The sequence below is a fragment of the Balaenoptera musculus genome, chromosome 3 (genome assembly GCF_009873245.2).
Source record: "Balaenoptera musculus isolate JJ_BM4_2016_0621 chromosome 3, mBalMus1.pri.v3, whole genome shotgun sequence".
Taxonomy (NCBI): domain Eukaryota; kingdom Metazoa; phylum Chordata; class Mammalia; order Artiodactyla; family Balaenopteridae; genus Balaenoptera; species Balaenoptera musculus.
Genome location: NC_045787.1, coordinates 106,026,034 through 106,044,434, shown reverse-complemented (window position 1 = coordinate 106,044,434; position 18,401 = coordinate 106,026,034). Strand labels below are relative to the sequence as shown.

General features: G+C 36.4%; 1 pseudogene; it reads left to right on the top strand.

The window, feature by feature from the left end:
- Positions 1–8,516: 8,516 nt before the first annotated feature.
- LOC118892528 lies at positions 8,517–9,119 on the top strand (annotated as a pseudogene).
- Positions 9,120–18,401: the final 9,282 nt, after the last annotated feature.

The window sequence follows — 18,401 nt, the reverse complement described above, 5'->3', positions numbered from 1 at the left end:
TATTATACTCTATCACCTTCACATCAAATACCTGTCTCTGTAAGTATCATTTACGTCCACCCAGACTCTCTTCTCTCCTTCAATCTTGCCCAGGTTGGCTTTAATCTAAACCACCACCCAGTCGTGCATTTCCTTTCATGGCTCGTCTCCTGCCTTGTACTATATCTGTTTACTCTTGCTGATAGGTGATCTTCAACTCAACTATAGAAATTTCAACTTTGAGAATTATGTATGTCTTATACAGCCTGGATCTAGTAAATTTCCTTGTCTACTGATGGAGATCAGTAAGCATCTGTCAAAAAAAAAAAGTTCTTCATTTTTGGAAGTCTCTGGATTCTGTATCTTTGAATCCTTTCAGTGGTTAGTACACTTCTCTGCACACAGTAAAGGTAAATGCTGGCTCACTTTGCTCCTTATACTTTAAATATGTTAACACATATTTCCTTGAAGTTATTTGTGTTCTCTTGGACTTTTCCTGTTTAGTTCATGCGTGTACAAAGGTTAGGAAAGCAGTGGGTGTGCAAAGAAGGATTCAGAGGCTAGAGCTACTCTTCCTCAGACCCAACAAAATGGGTTTTGACATTTTATACCACATGGAAATGAATGGAAAAATGGTCAAAAAATAGTTGAACATATGACCAATGGGAAATCATTTTACATTCATGTTGGACCTTTTTAGGACTACCTTTGTTACTAGTAAGAACACATCTCAATATTAATGCCTGGAAAACAAATAAAGAAAAAACAAACAAAAAAATGAGAAATGATATTTGCATTTACACAGCATCCTACCCTTCCCTTAATGATTTTTACAATCATTTTCTATTCCTACCCTTAAAACAGCAGAAGCCAAGGCAGTTGTTATTATACTAATTTTATTTATAGTGTTATTTAAACACTATGAGATTTATTTTTGCAAAGTGATGAGGCCAATAAGTAATACCACTGGGACCAGGACTCGGATTTTCTGGATCACAATCCACTATTCTGACATATTTGAATTTTGCTGCATTCGCAGCCTATAATTCAGTCACAATTGCTTGCTTTGTGATCAGGGGTATATTTGTTAAACAGTGCTACCACCTGCTGGTAAGTTGTCCAATAATTCACAGTATAGCAAACCTAAAACAAGAAATAAATAAAAGGATAACCAATATAGCAATAGTTTACAATTACAACTACATTTACCTGCCACATTCTAACTGTACTTCCTAACTGTGCTATCATATCTGCTTAGGCGCTCCTTTACAGGTAGCCAATGAATCTTCCAACCTTAAATGTCCAAACATTTCTTTTCTCAAGATCTTATAATTACATTAATTTTGTCTACTTCTTAGAATATGCATATTTGGGAGAACATTTTAATAAACTTTTATACAATATGATAACAAACTTGGTGCCTACCAATAATGTAAGTCAGTAATACCCAAATTTGTGTGCATAAAATCATCATCTGGTGAGGAGTGAGGGCTATTATGGTAGCAAAAGCCTGTCTCCCTACATAAAAAAATAGTAAGCCAAAAAATAATACCACATTCCTGGAGGGATTGCAGAGATCAGTGCCATTATTGAGGACTTGAAAGATGCAGGAGTGGTGATTCCCACCACATTCCCACTCAACAGTCCTATTTTGGCCTGTGCAAAAGAAAGATGGATTTTGGAGAATGACAGTGGATTATCGTAAGCTTGACTGTGATAGTGAATCCAATTGCAGCTGCTGTACCAGATGTGGTTTCATTGCTTGAGCAAATTAACACATTCCTTGGTATCAAGTATTCAGCTATTGACCTGGCAAATACCCTTTTCTCCATAAGGTCCACCAGGAGCAGATTTTTTTTTTCAGCTGGCAAGGCTGGCATTATACCTTGACTGTCATATCTCAAGAGTATATCACAACTCTCTAGGCCTATATAATAACTTAGCTCAGAGATGTTGATCACTTTTCCTTCTGTAAGATATCATACTGGTCCATTACATCAATGACATTAAGCTGATTGGAACTAGTGAGCAAGAAATAACTAGTTTAGCCTAGGCATTATCTGATCCACCACGCTATAAACCTGGGTATGCATAGAAACACTCCATAATCAAATGAAAGTGCTATATACTTGATTGGCCTCAAGCAGGCACATGGTTTTTCACTTTGCTTGGAAGGAGAAATGGCCAGATGTATGATTATAAACTGGCTCATGGGTTGTGGTCAACGGTTTGGCTAGATAGTCAGGGATTTGGAAGAAACATGTTTGGAAAATTTATGAGGAGGAAATCTGGGGAAGAAGTACAGGGGTTGACCCTTCTGATTGGGCCAAAACATGAAGATATTTGTATCCCATGTAATTGTTCAGCAAAGGGTGACCTCAGCAGAGGAGAATTTTAATATTCAAGTGGATAAGATGAACTGTTTTGTGGATACCAGGCAGCCTCTTTCCCCAGCCACCCTTGCCATTGCCAAATGGGCTCATGAACAAAGTGGCCATGATGACAGGGATAGAGTTTATGCATGGGCTCAGCAATATGGCCTTCCACACACTGAGGCAATCTGGCTATGACCACCACTGAGTGCCTCATCTGCTAGCAACAGAGACCAATTCTGAGTCCCTGATATGGCACCAACTCCCTAGTAGTAGGTTGATTACACTGGACCACTTCCATTATGCAAGGGGCAGTGTTTTATGCTTATGGGAATAGACACTTACTCTGGGTACGAATTTGCCTTCCCTGCACTCAATGTTTCTTCCAAAACTACCATCCATAGACTTAAAGAATGGTTTATCCGTCATCATGGTATTCCACACAGCATTGTTTCAGATCAAGAAAATCACTTCACAGCAAAAGAAGGGCAGCAATGGGCCAGTGCTCATGGAATTTATTGGTCTTACCATATTTCTCACCACACTGAAGCAGCTGGCTTGATCGAATGGTGTAATGGTCTTTTGAAGACTTAGTTATAGTGCCACTAAGGTGGTGATACCTCACAGGGCTGTAGCAAGGTTCTGCAGAAGGCTGTACATGCTCTAAATCAACATCCTGTATATGGTGCTCTTTCTCCCGGAGCCAGGATTCACAGGTCCAGGAGTCAAGGAGTAGGAATGGCAATGGATCCACTCAATATTACCCCTGGTACCTCTAGCAAAATTTTTGCTTTGTGTTCTTGAGGCTATATACTCTGCTGGACTGGAGATTTTAGTTCCAGAGGAAGGAATGCTTGCACCAGGAGATGATTCCACTGACCTTGAAGTTAATAATGCCAACACCCCACTGGCCACTTTGGGCTCCTCATGCTTCCAAATCACCAAAGAAGGGAGTTTCAGTGTAAGCTCGGGTAACTGATCTCATACCAAGAGGAAATTGGACTACTACTTTACAATGGCAGCAAGGAAGAGTAAGTCTTGAATATAGGCAATTTCTTAGGGTGTTACTTAATATTACCATACCGTGTGATTAAAGTCAATAGAAAACTACACTAACCAAATCCAGGCAGGACTACTAGTGGTCCAGACCCTTCAGGAATGAAGGTTTGGGTCACCCCACCGGTTAAAGAACCATGACCAACTGAGGTGCTTGGTGAAGAAAAGGGGATAGAGAATGGATAGTGGAAAAAGGTAGTTATAATTACTAGCTAAAACCATGTGACCAGTTGCAGAAATTAGGCCTGTTTCTATATCATTCAGACATACACACACATAGGCATGCTTGTTCTCTTTCCTCTCTTATTTCCTTATCATGTAAGGTAAAATATATTGACTTTACAACATATATTTAAGTACTGTTAATTTAACATCATAGTATAAGTTATAGACTATCAAAGAGAAGACTAACCATCACTCAAGAACTCTACCTCCTTTACTGGAAAAGCAGTCAGTGCATTTTCAATTGTACACAGGAGAGTTGTAGCACAATAGGCAAAATTATGATCTTATTTTCATGAATTGCAACTTAAGTATGGTTTAAGGAGATGAGTATGGGTGCCAAGTTAACAAAAGGTGTAGTTGGGTTGGGTAATTCTATGTGTCAACATGAGTGAGGCATGGGTGCCTAGATTATATCTTACTGGGGGGAGTGTTTTGAGTAGATTTCTGGTTGAGATTAGCACCTGAATCAGTAAACCCAATGAAGTAGAAGGCCCTGTATGATATGGTAGGGCATCATCCAATCTGCTGAGGGCTGACTGAAACAAAATGTGGAGGAAGGAGAAATTTGCCTCTTTGTTTCCTGCCTCACAAGTTGAGCTGGGACGGCTCATCTCATCTTCTCCAGCATCAGTCTGAATTTACATCATCATCTCCTCTTGTTCTCAGGCTTTCAGACTTGGACTCAATCACACTACCAGCTTCCCTGGTCCTCCATCTTGCAGATGGCATATCGTGGTACTTCTCAGCCTCCATAATCATGTGAGCCAATTTCTCATAATAAATCACCATGTATATACAAATACACACCCACATATATACCTATCCTATTGGTTCTGTTTCTCTGGAGAACCCTAACACTAGGTTTATCTCCTGAACATTCTAATTCATTTCTGGATTAGAATCAGGAAAAACTGTTTTTAATGAGCACCCCAAGTGATTGTCATGATGAGGAAAGTTGCAAAGCTCTGACTTAAGCAAACAATTCATCCTGGGCTCTACCCATAATTGGCTCAGAGAGTCTAATAAGGTCAAATAACCCTTCTAAAACTCAGGTCTTCATAAGGGAAATGTGCGGACTGTAGTAAATTCCAACCACTAGATATTCTCTAAGAACCTTCCTTTGTGGACAAAATCTTTGCAAAATAAAATATTCTGGATAGCCATAAAATTGATCTACGGAAGGCACACCCATGTGATAACTGAATTTTCACATATTGGATAATTTGTTTTATTTAGTCAGCAATATTGAACTTACAATTAATTATCCCACTAGACCATGAAGAGTTGCAAAATAAACATGTTAACCTTAGAAAATAATTGGAGAAAAGAAAAAAAGACTGTCAACATCAGTAGGTTTGGGAAAGTAAGAATTAAAAGTGTTTTCCAGGGGCTTCCCTGGTGGCGCAGTGGTTGAGAATCTGCCTGCCAATGCAGGGGACGCGGGTTCAAGCCCTGGTCTGGGAAGATCCCAAATGCCGCGGAGCAACTGGGCCCGTGAGCCACAACTACTGAGCCTGCGCGTCTGGAGCCTGTGCTCCGCAAAAAAGAAAGGCCGCGATAGTGAGAGGCCCACGCACTGCGATGAAGAGTGGCCCCCGCTTGCCGCAACTGGAGAAAGCCCTCGCACAGAAACGAAGACCCAGCACAGCCAAAAATAAATTAATTAATTTTTTTAAAAAAAGTGTTTTCCAACTGCTAGATGTTTTGTCATAATCCTTTATCTGCTCACAGAGTGTAACTGAACAATGTCAGAGCAGAAAGATAATAACCAGGAGAAACTCAAGAGATTCTTGGCTGTAATTGCATTAGTTAACAGCCTCCAGATGCTGAAAATCAGATGCCTCACAACTATTAGGAGAAAAATCAGTGAAAAATTAGCCTTACTATTAAAATGTTGGACGTTTAAATGAACAATGTTAGAAGGAAGTAGAGGCTGGTGTGGGACAGACTGACTTGGGAAAAGTTTGTGAAGCCATTAGGTGACTTAACATATTCTTTATCTCATCATTAACTTGTTAAACCAATTCAGTCAGCCCTCCATATCCATGGGTTCTGCATCCTGGGATTCAAACAACCATGGATTGAAAATTGTGAGATACAGATCAAGACAGAAGGATGGACTGCATTGGCAAAACACAAAATCCTTGCAGGTGAAAACACCTGTGACTCATTAAATGGAAGGACAATACAGAAGCTCTGAGAATTTTGCTCCCCACACCTTTATCCTCAGACTCACCAGCACTTAGCGTTACAGGGAGAGCTAAACCTTCCAAGTGGTAAACAGGCAGATTGTCCAGGAATGGGCTGCTTAGGACTGAGGTAGGTAGTTAGGGCTTTTGCCAGCTCACGTTTGAGGTTTTTTGATTCATAGGTGTGTTTTCATCTGGTCATTTAAAAAAATCCTCTTCTTCAATCCTCCCTTATGTTGGATATTTCTAGCTGCTGTTATAAGACTGCAAAGCTGCCCTTCAGTCTAATCACGTTTTACCTATGAAAGAATGTGAGCTGTGAGTAACAAACCAGAACTGGTAGTCTCACATAGCAAATAATCCAATAATTTTTCCTGCTTACTGAAACTCCACTGATTTGCTCTATCCAAAGTGGCAACAGAGTGTAGTCTACATTGAAAACTAGCTATGTTACAGCTAGAACATCAAACTATCTGCCCTGTCTGGATGGGATTTGTTCCTTGGGTGCATCACACCAAATTCATTAAAATTCAAGAAAAATAGTTTCTAGTGGAACCACAGGAAAAAAAAAATCTCTTGATCTTTTATTCTATACACCTTCCACAGGTGCCCTATATCACATTGAATAGCAATAAATTTGACTGGATCAGAAACCTAGGAATCTTTCTTTATTCTGTTTTCTCTTTCAACTCCAAAGTGCAATCTATTTCCAAGATTCTCATTTTTTGCTCCCAAATATTTTTGAATCTGCTCAGTTTTCTCCATATCCATGACATCAACTAGCCTAAGGTGCTGTTATGGTAGACTATGATGAATAAAATAGCCTGCAAAATCTTCCTGCATCTAAACTTGCCCTTCTGTAGTTAATCCTCTATTCTGTAGTCAAAGTGATCTTTCTAGAAGACAAACAGATATCGATCGTATTTTATGTTCTGCTTGAACTCCCTCAAACCTTTACTATTTCCCTTAGGAGCTTGCTATTGAAAGTGTGGTCCATGAGCCTGCAGCATCAGCAGTACCTAAGAGCTTAGGAGAAATGCAGAGTAGCAAGCTCCATTACAAACCTAGTGAATAAGGCTCTCTACACTGTAAAATTTCTGTACTGTAAAATTTCTGTATGGTTTAAATGCACGTTAAAGTTTAAGAACCACTACTTTAGGATAAAATCCAAACTCATGGCTCACAAAGCTTTTGATGAACTACCCACAAATTAGCTTTCCTGACACTTCTCTTGACAACTCCCATCCGTCCAACCTATAAAGATGCTATGTGGTCTCTTGCATCTAGATTTTCAAATGTCGGTTTACTTTTCCTGAATACTCTTTTCCACACCACCCCAACTTCTTCCTTGCTAACTCCTACTCATTTTAATTATTCTCCCAATAAATTTTTCCTTATAAACTGAGATATGTATTTCAACTAGGTATTGTAATGACACTCTATACTTCCTTACCGTAGAACTTCTCTCACTACTGTAATAGACTATATCCTCCAGAATACTGTAAGCACTCTAGAAATAGAAAACTAGCTTAATATGTTAGTTGTTGTATATCCAACACCAAAAGTTAGCACATACTAAGTGTACAATATTTAGTAAATAAATGTTGACAAAAAATATACCTGATAGCTTAGTTGTTTTTTTTCCCTATGCAGAACTATGCAGAAAAACTATGATTTTGTTTGTTTTTTTTTTAACTCTCAGGAAAACTAATTCTAGAAACCTAGGCTGAATGTAGTAGAAGGATGTCTTCAGGTAGTCACTTGCATGCAGTTAGGAAAGAGGAGGCAATCTGGGAGGCAGTATCTCAGACGATAAATTCAAAGCCAGGTAACCTGTCAGGGAAGTTGTTAAGCTGAAAGTGGCAGTGAATACAGGAGATTCGGGTATGCATGAATGGGGAAGACACTGAGTAAATCAGATGGGAGCAAGATGGTTTGAAGTGGGGCAGAGATATTGAAAAATTCACTGAGTCATATAATATACAACACAGGTTTTAACTGTATGAGTCCACTCATATCAGATTTTTTTCCCCACTAAATACGTACTACAGTACAATACAATCCGTACTTGGTTGAGTTTGAATTTGCAGGTGCAGAATCATGGATAGAGAGGGCTAACTGTAAAGTAGGCAGAGGGTCAGCACCCCTAAATTCCTCACCGTTCAAGGATCAACTGTAGCTTGTGAGGAGAAGTCTGCAACCTTAGCAATAAATGCATGGTTCAAAGAGTAAAAAACCCAACTGTTCATAATGTTATGTTTTGTTCTCTTTCAAGGATATTTCTTCCTCATCCCCCTCTCAATCCTCTCATCTATAAGTAAATTCCACTACTAAATGCAGAGGAAGATTTCACACTCCAAGTGGTGACATTTACCTTTTTAAAATCCTGTTATACTCTCTATAACTTCTATGTGGAAAACGAATTATTGGGTTTCCAGAGTAGATGCTAGGAGACCAGTAAACCAGACACATAATTACAGGAGGCTGCACAGAGATTGTGGTAGTGAAGGTAGAGAGGATGGGTACACTTGAGTGATATTAAAGAGACAGGGTTGATTAAATGGATTATAAACTGAAATGTAACCTCATTAGCTGCCTTTTTAATAACTTAGTATCTGATTATATCTCACACATTGCTGAGGAAATTGTAAAAATAAAGTATTCTCTTCCTAGGTCAGTGCTCAATAAGGAGAACATGTTTAGTTAGAGTGTGAAGATAGTGAAGCCCAATGGTGAAAAGTGGGATGAGTTTTAGTCCAGCATCTCTCAGGGTCTCCTTGAGCTGAAAATGAATTCAGACCTTAAGTCCCAGATAAGAGAGCTGAATATAACAGCAGCCAGGGAAAGTAAGTTGATAGTGGTCAGAAAGCTATTATGATCATTGTTCCTGTTCCTCAGCTGAAATCTTTTGAGAAAAACCAAGTCTGGTAAGTACTTGAATTGCAGAAAATGTTCAGTGAGAAATACATCATCTTTAAAGCCCAGAGGAGAATTCTGCCTAAGCCAACTCAAAAAGGCTGTACAAAAAAATAAGCAAAAGCATCCTAGAAACCATACTCTGACAACTGTGCACATGTGATCCTAGAGGACTTAGTCTTTCCAAGTGAAAGTGTAAGCAAGAGAATCCAGGTGAAACTGGATGCCAACCAACTCAAAGATTTATTTGGATAAAACACAGCAGAATAATGTGGAACACAAGGTTGAAACTTTTTCTGTTGTCTATAAGGGCAACACAGGCAAGGATATTAATTTTAAATACCCAGAGTCTCAGTTCTCAGTTGTAAACAAAAATGACTAAAATATTATTACAAAATATTTTAAAATAATGTAAATTTCATAGTCTAATTTAAAAGACATTCTAGAAATAAGAGAAGCTCCTTTTCAGAGGATGACTAAACTCTCAACAAGCTAAAGCAAAGCCATCCTATATAGGCTCTTATTCCAGAAGGTACCATCAAGTTCTTGTTATCTGAAACTACTCACTAAGAGATTGAGTTGAAAATACTTAGGTTACATCACTTTGCTTTATTGTTTTTAATATTGCCAAGAAGACAGCAGTAGAGAGCAATAGAGAGATCTTATTAACACCTTCTTAACACCTCATTAATACCATGTGCATTCAGCACAGACCAAAATCCAACTTTGGAAATAAGGAACAAGCCCTAAGTTAAGGCCTACTTTAAATCTACCCTAAAACAAATTAAATCCAAGTCTTGAAAGATCAGCAAGAAAGAAATATTTTGAAGATCGATGCCACAAGTAAGAGGAGCTTAAGAAACACCCTGGGCTTTCCAGAGATTCTAACAATGCATAAAGTCAAACCTACACAAGTCCAATGTGATCAGTTAGTAATTTACCTGCATGTTAAAAGAAAAAAAAATTCAAAATTTCTACAATGCTTTATCAATAATGTACAGCACACATGAAAATTACACATACAAAGCCAGAAATATTGTTATACGCAATAAAGGAAAAAAGCAGTCAATAGACACCAACCCTAAAATGGCTAAGCTGGTGAATTCAGCAGACAAAAATTGAATACAGGTATTATAAATATGTTCAAAACACAAAAGGAAAATACAGTCAATATATGAAGAGATAGGATATATGAGCTGAAAAATGAAAATTATAAATACTAACCAGGAAATTCTGTTTCTATCCATGAATGATTAAATATGACAGGAATTTCACTTCCTACATAGTAGAAAACCCCACAAAATACATGGAACAAATGATTTAAACATTATACAAAAGACAGAAAATGATTCTTATTCCCTTAGAGAAAGGAAACAAAGTTAGTCATATAATTGCCAGAGTTTGCTGCTTGGAGGCATTTCTGTGTCACACCTCAGAGAGGGGCAACCCTGTCAAAGTCTTATTTTCACTGAGTATAGAGACAAAAATGAGAGTTCAGGGAGGCAAAACAACTAGACTGTGTGAGATAGAGTAGTGGAGAAAGGGAAATTACAGAGAAAGAGAGCACACACTCCAGAGACGCACAGAGAGAGGGGTCCCCTCAAATATTTGGCTGAATACTGATTTTCTCATGTATGAGACAAACTATCCAAGATCAGAAAAGTATGAAAAGCAATAGGTCAAACAATTTCTACAATACACACAGGGCTAAGGATAATTTATGATCTCAATAGCCAGAGTTTAAATAGCCAATGAGGCATTGGATATCCAATGGGGCTTCATTGACCTAAGTCTACACTAAATAATCTTAATTATTAATTAATTAAGATTAATAATTATAATAATTATTATATATTATACAATTATTATATATATTATATATAATAATATAATAATTATTATATATAATATATTATTATATAATATTAATTGATATAATTATTAATAATCTTAATCTTAATCTTTAGAATCATGTATTAGAGAAAGTATTAGTGAACAGTGGTAAAGATTTCTTAGACAAGATACAAAAAGACATTAACAATAAAATAAAAATAAAAAATTTGACTTCTTCAAGATCCAAACCTTCAGCTCTTCAAAAAACACCATTAGAAAAACCATAGACTAGAAGAAAATGTTTACAAGATATACTCCACAACTCAAAAATAAGACAACCACTCTACTATTTAAAAATGGGTAACAGACTCTTAGATAGACTCTTCATGAATATATATGCATATAAAAGATGTTCAACATTGACAGTCATCAAGGAAATACAAATTAAAACCACATTGAGACACCAGAAGATATTACCAGAAAGGCTAAAAACCTTAAGACTGATTATACCAAGTTTTGGAGGGAATGTAGAACAACCTGAAATCTCTTTGAATCAACCTGAATCTTATACTTTGTCAGAGTATAAAATGATAAAACCACTTTGGAAATTCATTCGAGAGTTTCTTTTAAACATACACTTACCATATGACCCAGAAATTCCATTCAAATAACTATTTACTTAAAAGAAATAAAAACACGTGACCACACCAGGAGTTATATACACAAGAAGTCATAGATATTTCCTGTCTCCAAACTGAAAACAATCTATATGTCCATGAGCATGTGAATGGATGAACTGAAAAGTCTGTATGAGTATTACTCAGTAACAAAACCAAAACATTAAACTATAACCCATGCAAAAATACAGACAAATTTAAAAAGCATATTAGGCAAACAAAGCCAGATATAAAACAGCATGTACTATATGATTCCAGTTATATGAATTTCTAAAACTAACAGTATTATATTAGTGGTTGCTTGATGCTTGGGGCAGCAGGGAGAAAGACTAACTGCAAAGGAGACTGAGGAAACTTTCTGGAGGTAATGAAAATGTTGCCTTGATTGGAATGATGGTTACATTGGATACATATATTTTTCAAGACTCAACAAACTACACACGTGTAATAGAATTCCTCAATGAAGTTTATTTATAAGGAACTCTTAGTTTTTCTAATTTTACTGAAAATTAGTAAAAACATACACATATGGTACCAGGCCACCTTGGGTAGGTATCCATTTCCAAAAAGGAAAAGTTAAACAATTAGTCCGAAAGAGCAGTTACTTTATTGACTAACCACATCTTTCTTTCCAATCTTTTATTTCATTTAGATTCCTCTGATGTAGATCACTATGTTCCCTAATAAATAAACATAATCAAGTGAAAGAAGAAAAATTAGCACATAAGAAATATTAGCCATGTTTGTTATACTGCCTGCAATTGATACCCAATGATCTTATCTCATAATCAGCAATGTTACTGCTACGGTCTGAGTGTTTTTGTCCCTCCAAAATTTCTATAATGCAACCTTAATTCCCAATGTGATCGGTATTAGAAGATGAGGCCTTTGGGAGGTGATTAGGTCACAAGGGGAGACCCCTTATGAATGGAATTAGTGCCCTTATAAAAGAGGCCAGAGAAAGCTTCCTTGACCCTTCCACCACGTGAGGTTACAGCAAAGCAGGCCCTCACTAGATACCAAACCTGCTGCTGCCATAACCTTGGACTTCCCAGCCTCCAGATCTGTGAGAAAATGTTTGTTATAAATCACCCTGTTTATAGTATTTTTGTTTTAGGAGCCAAAATGGACACAGTCGCAGACCTAATGTCACTTGGTTTCCAGTTAGGTGAACCTTAGCTTCTTCATATTGCCAGTTGTCATCGGAACTGACACGTTAAAACATATTGTGATTTATAGTAGCAAAAGGCAATAGTTCTAAAATAAATTCACCTTTTTAATGTAACCAGAGCATAACAATTCATAGTATCTCTTTATAGATTAAACATATTATAGTTTAAAACAGTACATTCTTAACCATCATTGTAATTTCAAGAGCACCACTTGAAGTAGCCTTCCTCAAAGCAGATTGTGTCAAGAATTTTAGATTAAAAATATCAATATTGGCTAGGAAGTTTCCGTTGTATTTTTCTGTGAATATTATTAAATTTCTTATTTTTCTCTAGAGCAGTGTACCTTATAGTTAGTGAAATTTCTCTTGATCCTGTCAAGTGTAAGCATTTATTTCCAGAAAAATACAATTGGTACCTTTAATAGAAACACTCTGGGGGCTTTAAAGTAGGAAACAAAGTATTTGACAGAGGTCAAAAAAATATCACTGTTGAGTGAAAAATGAAGTCTATAAATTATCAATTCTGTATTATAAGTCCATTTTTCTTATTAGCATGAAATATAAAGGAGCCAATATTATGTCACAAAAAATTACAGAATACTTCAATATTTATACTAGAATAGTAAAGTATAAATTTACATAAGTATTTTAATAACTCAAGTTACCATAGTGTTTTAAGTCTATGCCTAAGAAATTTTAAAGAAAAGTAACAGTCAAGAATGATGATGGAATTTTTTTTTCTCAAAAAGCATTATCATTATTAATGTATTCATTCAACAAATATCTGTTGATTGAACACCTACAATGCTCTAGGCACTGTTGTAGATGCTTAGGATTCAGCAGTGAAAAATACAGATAAAGATGACTACCTGCATGGAGTTTATATGCTAGCATGGAGAGAAAGATGTGAATAACATGATAAATTAGTAAACTATCTGATATAATAGAAATTAATAAGTGCCTTGGAGAAAAAGGAAAAAGAACAGAGTAAGAGATATCAAGAGTGACAGGGTTATATGTATAAAATCCTCATACCCATCAACTATATGTATTCTTCCATCATGCCAATATTTTAATAAAGTATTTTTAGTGCAAAACAGGTTCTATGTTAAGAATGCAATATCCATAGGTGGCCTCTAACCCAAGATTTGTTACAGAATAAACATTCCTTTAAATTGCAAATTCCCTTGGAATTCCAATTGAATTAAATTTCATTGAGTTCTTCATATCTTGTATACCATGTAATGTAGTTACAAAAACAGTTCAATTCAAAAATTACTGAACATCTATAATTTTTAGTTTTCTGTGAGCTTTTATCATGTGAAACAGTTGAGTTAAAATTTTACCATCATTTATTTCTTTGCTCAAGAAATAAGAAAATCATCAGGACTTCCCTGGTGGTCCAGTGGTTAAGACTTCGCCTTCCAATGCAGGGGGTGTGGGTTCAATCCCTGGTCGGGGGGCTAAGTTCCCACATGCCTCACAGCCAAAAAAAAGAATCATAAAACAGAAGCAATATTATAACAAATTCAATAAAGACTTTAAAAATGGTCCACATCAAAAAGAAAAAAAAGAAATGAGAAAATCATAAGATATTATCTGGTGCAAGGTTAAAAGAAAAAGATTAACCTTGCACTAGATAATACCTTATGATTATGATTTATAATGACATAATTTTTCTGATTTATAATTATGATTTATCTCACGACACATTATTTAATTCTTGCAAATTCAGAATGTCAAGAGATATAAAAGTTTATTACTTTAATTTTAACAGTACTTAGAACTTTTCTTCCTGCTTTGGTGAGATGTAACTGACATATAGCACTATATAAGTTTAAGGTGTACAGCATAATGATTTGACTTAAATACATCGTAAAATGACTACAGTAAGTTTAGTGAACATCCACTTTCTTATATAGATACAAAATTTAGTAGAACATTTTTCCTTATGATGAGAATTCTTAGTATTTCTTTTCTTAACTTTCATATATGATATACAGCAGTATCATATATATCATGTTGTACATTACATCTTTATTACTTGTTTATCTTATAACTGGAGGTTTGTACCTTTTGACTACCTTCATCCAATTATCCCTCCCCAACCCCTTGCCTCTGGTAACCACAAGTTGACCTCTTTTTCTATGAGTTTATTTTTGAACTATAATTGAGCTACAACACTATGTTAGTTCCTAGTACAAAACAGAGCGATTTGATATTTCTAAACACTTCAAAATGATCACCACAGTAAATCTAGTTACCAACTGTCATCATACAAAGATATTACATAATTATTGACTATATTCCACATAATATACATTTCATACCCATGACTCACTTATTTTGTAACTGAAAGTTTATACATTTTAATTTCCCTCACCCATTTCTCTCCTCCCCCAACTCCTCGCCTCTGACAACAACTTATTTGTACTCTGTATCTAAGAATTTCTGTTTAGTTATGTTTGTTCATTTGTTTTGTTTTTCACGTTCTACATATTAGTGAAATAATACAGTATTTGTCTTTCTCTGACTTATTTCATCTGACTTATTTCATTTAGCATATACCCTCTAGGTCCATCCACGTTGTTGCAAATGGCAAGATTCCATTCTTTTTTACGGCTGAGTAATATAACATTGCATATATATATATATATACACACATATATATATGCAACCATATTTTCTTTATCAATTCATCCATTGATAGATGCTTAGGTTGCCTCCATATCTTAGCAACTGTAAATAATGCTGCTATGAAAACTGAGGTGCCTCTATCTTTTTGAATAAATGTTTTCTTTGGATAAATACACAGGAGTGAAACTGCTGGATCATATGGTAGTTCTATTTTTAATTTTTTGAGGAAATTCCAAACTGTTTTCCATAGTGGTTGCACCAATTTACATTCAAACCAACAGTGTACTAGGGTTCCCTTTTCTCTACATCCTTGTAAACCCTTGTTGTCTTTTTGATAATAGTCATTCTAACAGGTGTGAGGTGGTATTTCCTTGTGGCTTTGATTTGCATTCTCCCTGATAATTAATGATGTTGAACATCTTTTCAAGTTCCTGTTGGCTTTTTGTATGTCTTCTTTGGAAAAATGTCTATTCAGGTCCAATGCCCATTTTTTAATCGAATTGTTTTTTTGATGTTGAACTGTACAAGTTCTTTGTATATTTTGGATATTAACCCCTTATCAGATATATCGTTTGCAAGTATCTTCTTGCATTCAGTTTTATTTTTATAATTTTTTATTTATTTTAAAAATATTTTAATTTATTTATTTATTTAGTTTTGGCTGCGTTGGGTTTTCATTGCTACACACGGGCTTTCTCTAGTTGCGGTGAGCCGGAGCTACTCTTCGTTGCGGTGTTCAGGCTTCTCATTGCAGTGGCTTCTCTTGTTGCAGAGCACAGGCTCTTAGGCACGCGGGCTTCAGTAGCTGTGACATGGGGGCTCAGCAGTTGTGGCTCATGGGTTTAGTTGCTCCACAGCATGTGGGATCTTCCCAGACCAGGGATCAAACCCATGTCCCCTGTATTGGCAGGCAGATTCTTAACAACTGTGCCACCAGGGAAGTCCCTTGCGTTCAGTTTTAAAGCCTAAGTTATAAAGACTAAGTAAGCTTAATAAAATTAAAATGTTTCTAATATTTAATAATAGAAACATTTGGGAGAACAAAAAAAGTCATGATTATATTAGATAAGACACATAGAACTTAAAGCTAGAGGCTTGGCATCGCCAAAAATAACCAGCTGAAAATGTGGCCCCCTCCCCCTTTGCTGCACCCAAACCTCTAACTCTACCCCACTCCAGGTCTTTATGCTTTTTTGGTTTTAATTTTGCCTTCTTTTATACCTCTAGATTATAATCAAACAGGAGAGTAACGAGGGTGAATAGGTGATCAAAGTAGAGGACAATGAATTATAACAGGGCAGAAAGTTTTGTGTACCTACCAAACTTAGGGTCTACCTTTTGGAGTGAGGATCAAAATGTTATCATTCTTGAGAACTTAGTCACAGGAACACACTCATGTTCACCACACTTATGTCACTTTTAACTTCACAGTAAATGGATATGAGGTTAACTTGTCAATTCATGTTAATTTTTATTTTATTTTTTATACAGCAGATTATTAGTTATCTATTTTATACATATTAGTGTATATATGTCAATTCCAATCTCCCAATTCATCCCACCACCACCACAGCCCCCCCACCCCGCTTTCCCCCCTTGGTGTCCATACATTTGTTCTCTACATCTGTGTCTCTGTTTCCGCCCTGCAAACTGGTTCATCTGTACCATTTTTCTAGATTCCACATATATGCATTCATATGTGATATTTGTTTTTCTCTTTCTGACTTACTTCACTCTGTATGACAGTCTCTAGGTCCATCCACGTCTCTACAAATGACACAACTTCGTTCCTTTTTATGGCTGAGTAATATTCCGTTGTATATATGTACCACATCTTCTTTATCCATTCATCTGTCAATGAGCATTTAGGTTGCTTCCATGACCTGGCTATTGTAAATAGTGCTGCAATGAACATTGGGGTGCATGTGTCTTTTTGAATTATGGTTTTCTCTGGGAATATGCCCAGTAGTGGGATTGCTGGGTCATATGGTAATTCTATTTTTAATTTTTTAAGGAATTCAAGTTAATTCAAGTTAAAAATATGAGTGTTTTTTGCCAAAATCATGAGTTTTAACTATCCTTATGTTTATTTCAAGAATTTCTTTAAAAAAATATGATGTACTCTTGGCTGAACAGCAAAGGCATTCATTGTCTTGTGCATGAAGTACAGAAGGTTTAAGACCACTGTATCCTCTACATCCTGTGTCCAGTTTAGCAAGGAATTCCAGATGTACAAAATTAGTTCTTTAGACTTGTACTGGGCAAGAAACTTAGGACAGAAACAAGACTAGTAATTGGTTGGGTGAAGACAGTAAGAAATATGGTACTCTCCTTTCCTACTTCCCTAAGCTAGAGATGTCTGCTAAGAGAGGGGCACAAATTTAGCTCAGATACAGGCTCCTGGTAGCTTTGGGTACCACTGCAAATGGATTTAACTGCACCTCTCTCACTATTTCCATGGACATTTGTACCTCTGTAGAGTCCTTCTGTTGTACTTCATGGTTAGTTCTTCCTGTTCCTTCTACTAAAGTGTACTCAGCTTGAGCTCAAGGAGTCAAAATTGAGAGGGAGGTACAGAGACTTACCATATACCCCCTGCCCACACACAGGCAGAGCCTCCCCCATTATCATCATCACTTATCAGAATGGTACTTTTTTTAACCAAGGACAAATGTACATTAACACATCATAATTGCACAAAGTTGTAATTTACCTTAAGTTTCCCTCTTGGTGTTGCCTCCTGTATGGGTTTGCTAAGTAAATTACATGTATCTTAAATTACATATATCTATCATTATTATACCATACAGAGTATTTTCACAGCTCTAAAAATCCTCTGGTGCCAGAATGAAGACTACTTCTGGGATATCCACACCCACGCAGTACTATTGCTTTCTCTAGGCAGCTCTTCACAGATTTCTAGGAGAGCTTAAATGTGTCTTATAATGGGAAGAGGGAGGAAAGTACAATGTGTGTGTGCATCCATGTAAGTGCTCTGTGTTTTGCTCTTTTCACTTCTGTGCTCTATGCTTGCACATACTGAGCTCGGGCCATTCTGGGGTTCTGTTGGGGAGTTTGGTTTTCACCTCCATTTCAGTTTCCTCGTGGTCTTAGTCATTAGCAGACTTCCATGTATGTACTTCCAGATTTTCAGAAAATCATTACTCTCTAATTTCCCCATGATCGGCTACAATTCTCTTCACTTTTAAGATTTCATTCATTTTTGTGTCCCTTTATTGTCTCAGGAAGGAGAGAGGCAGGCATATGTGCACATTTTTGAATGAGCACCAAGGAGCTCCCTCTGAAATCATAACTTCCCACTGCTGATCTCAGGCTAGCTTGTTAG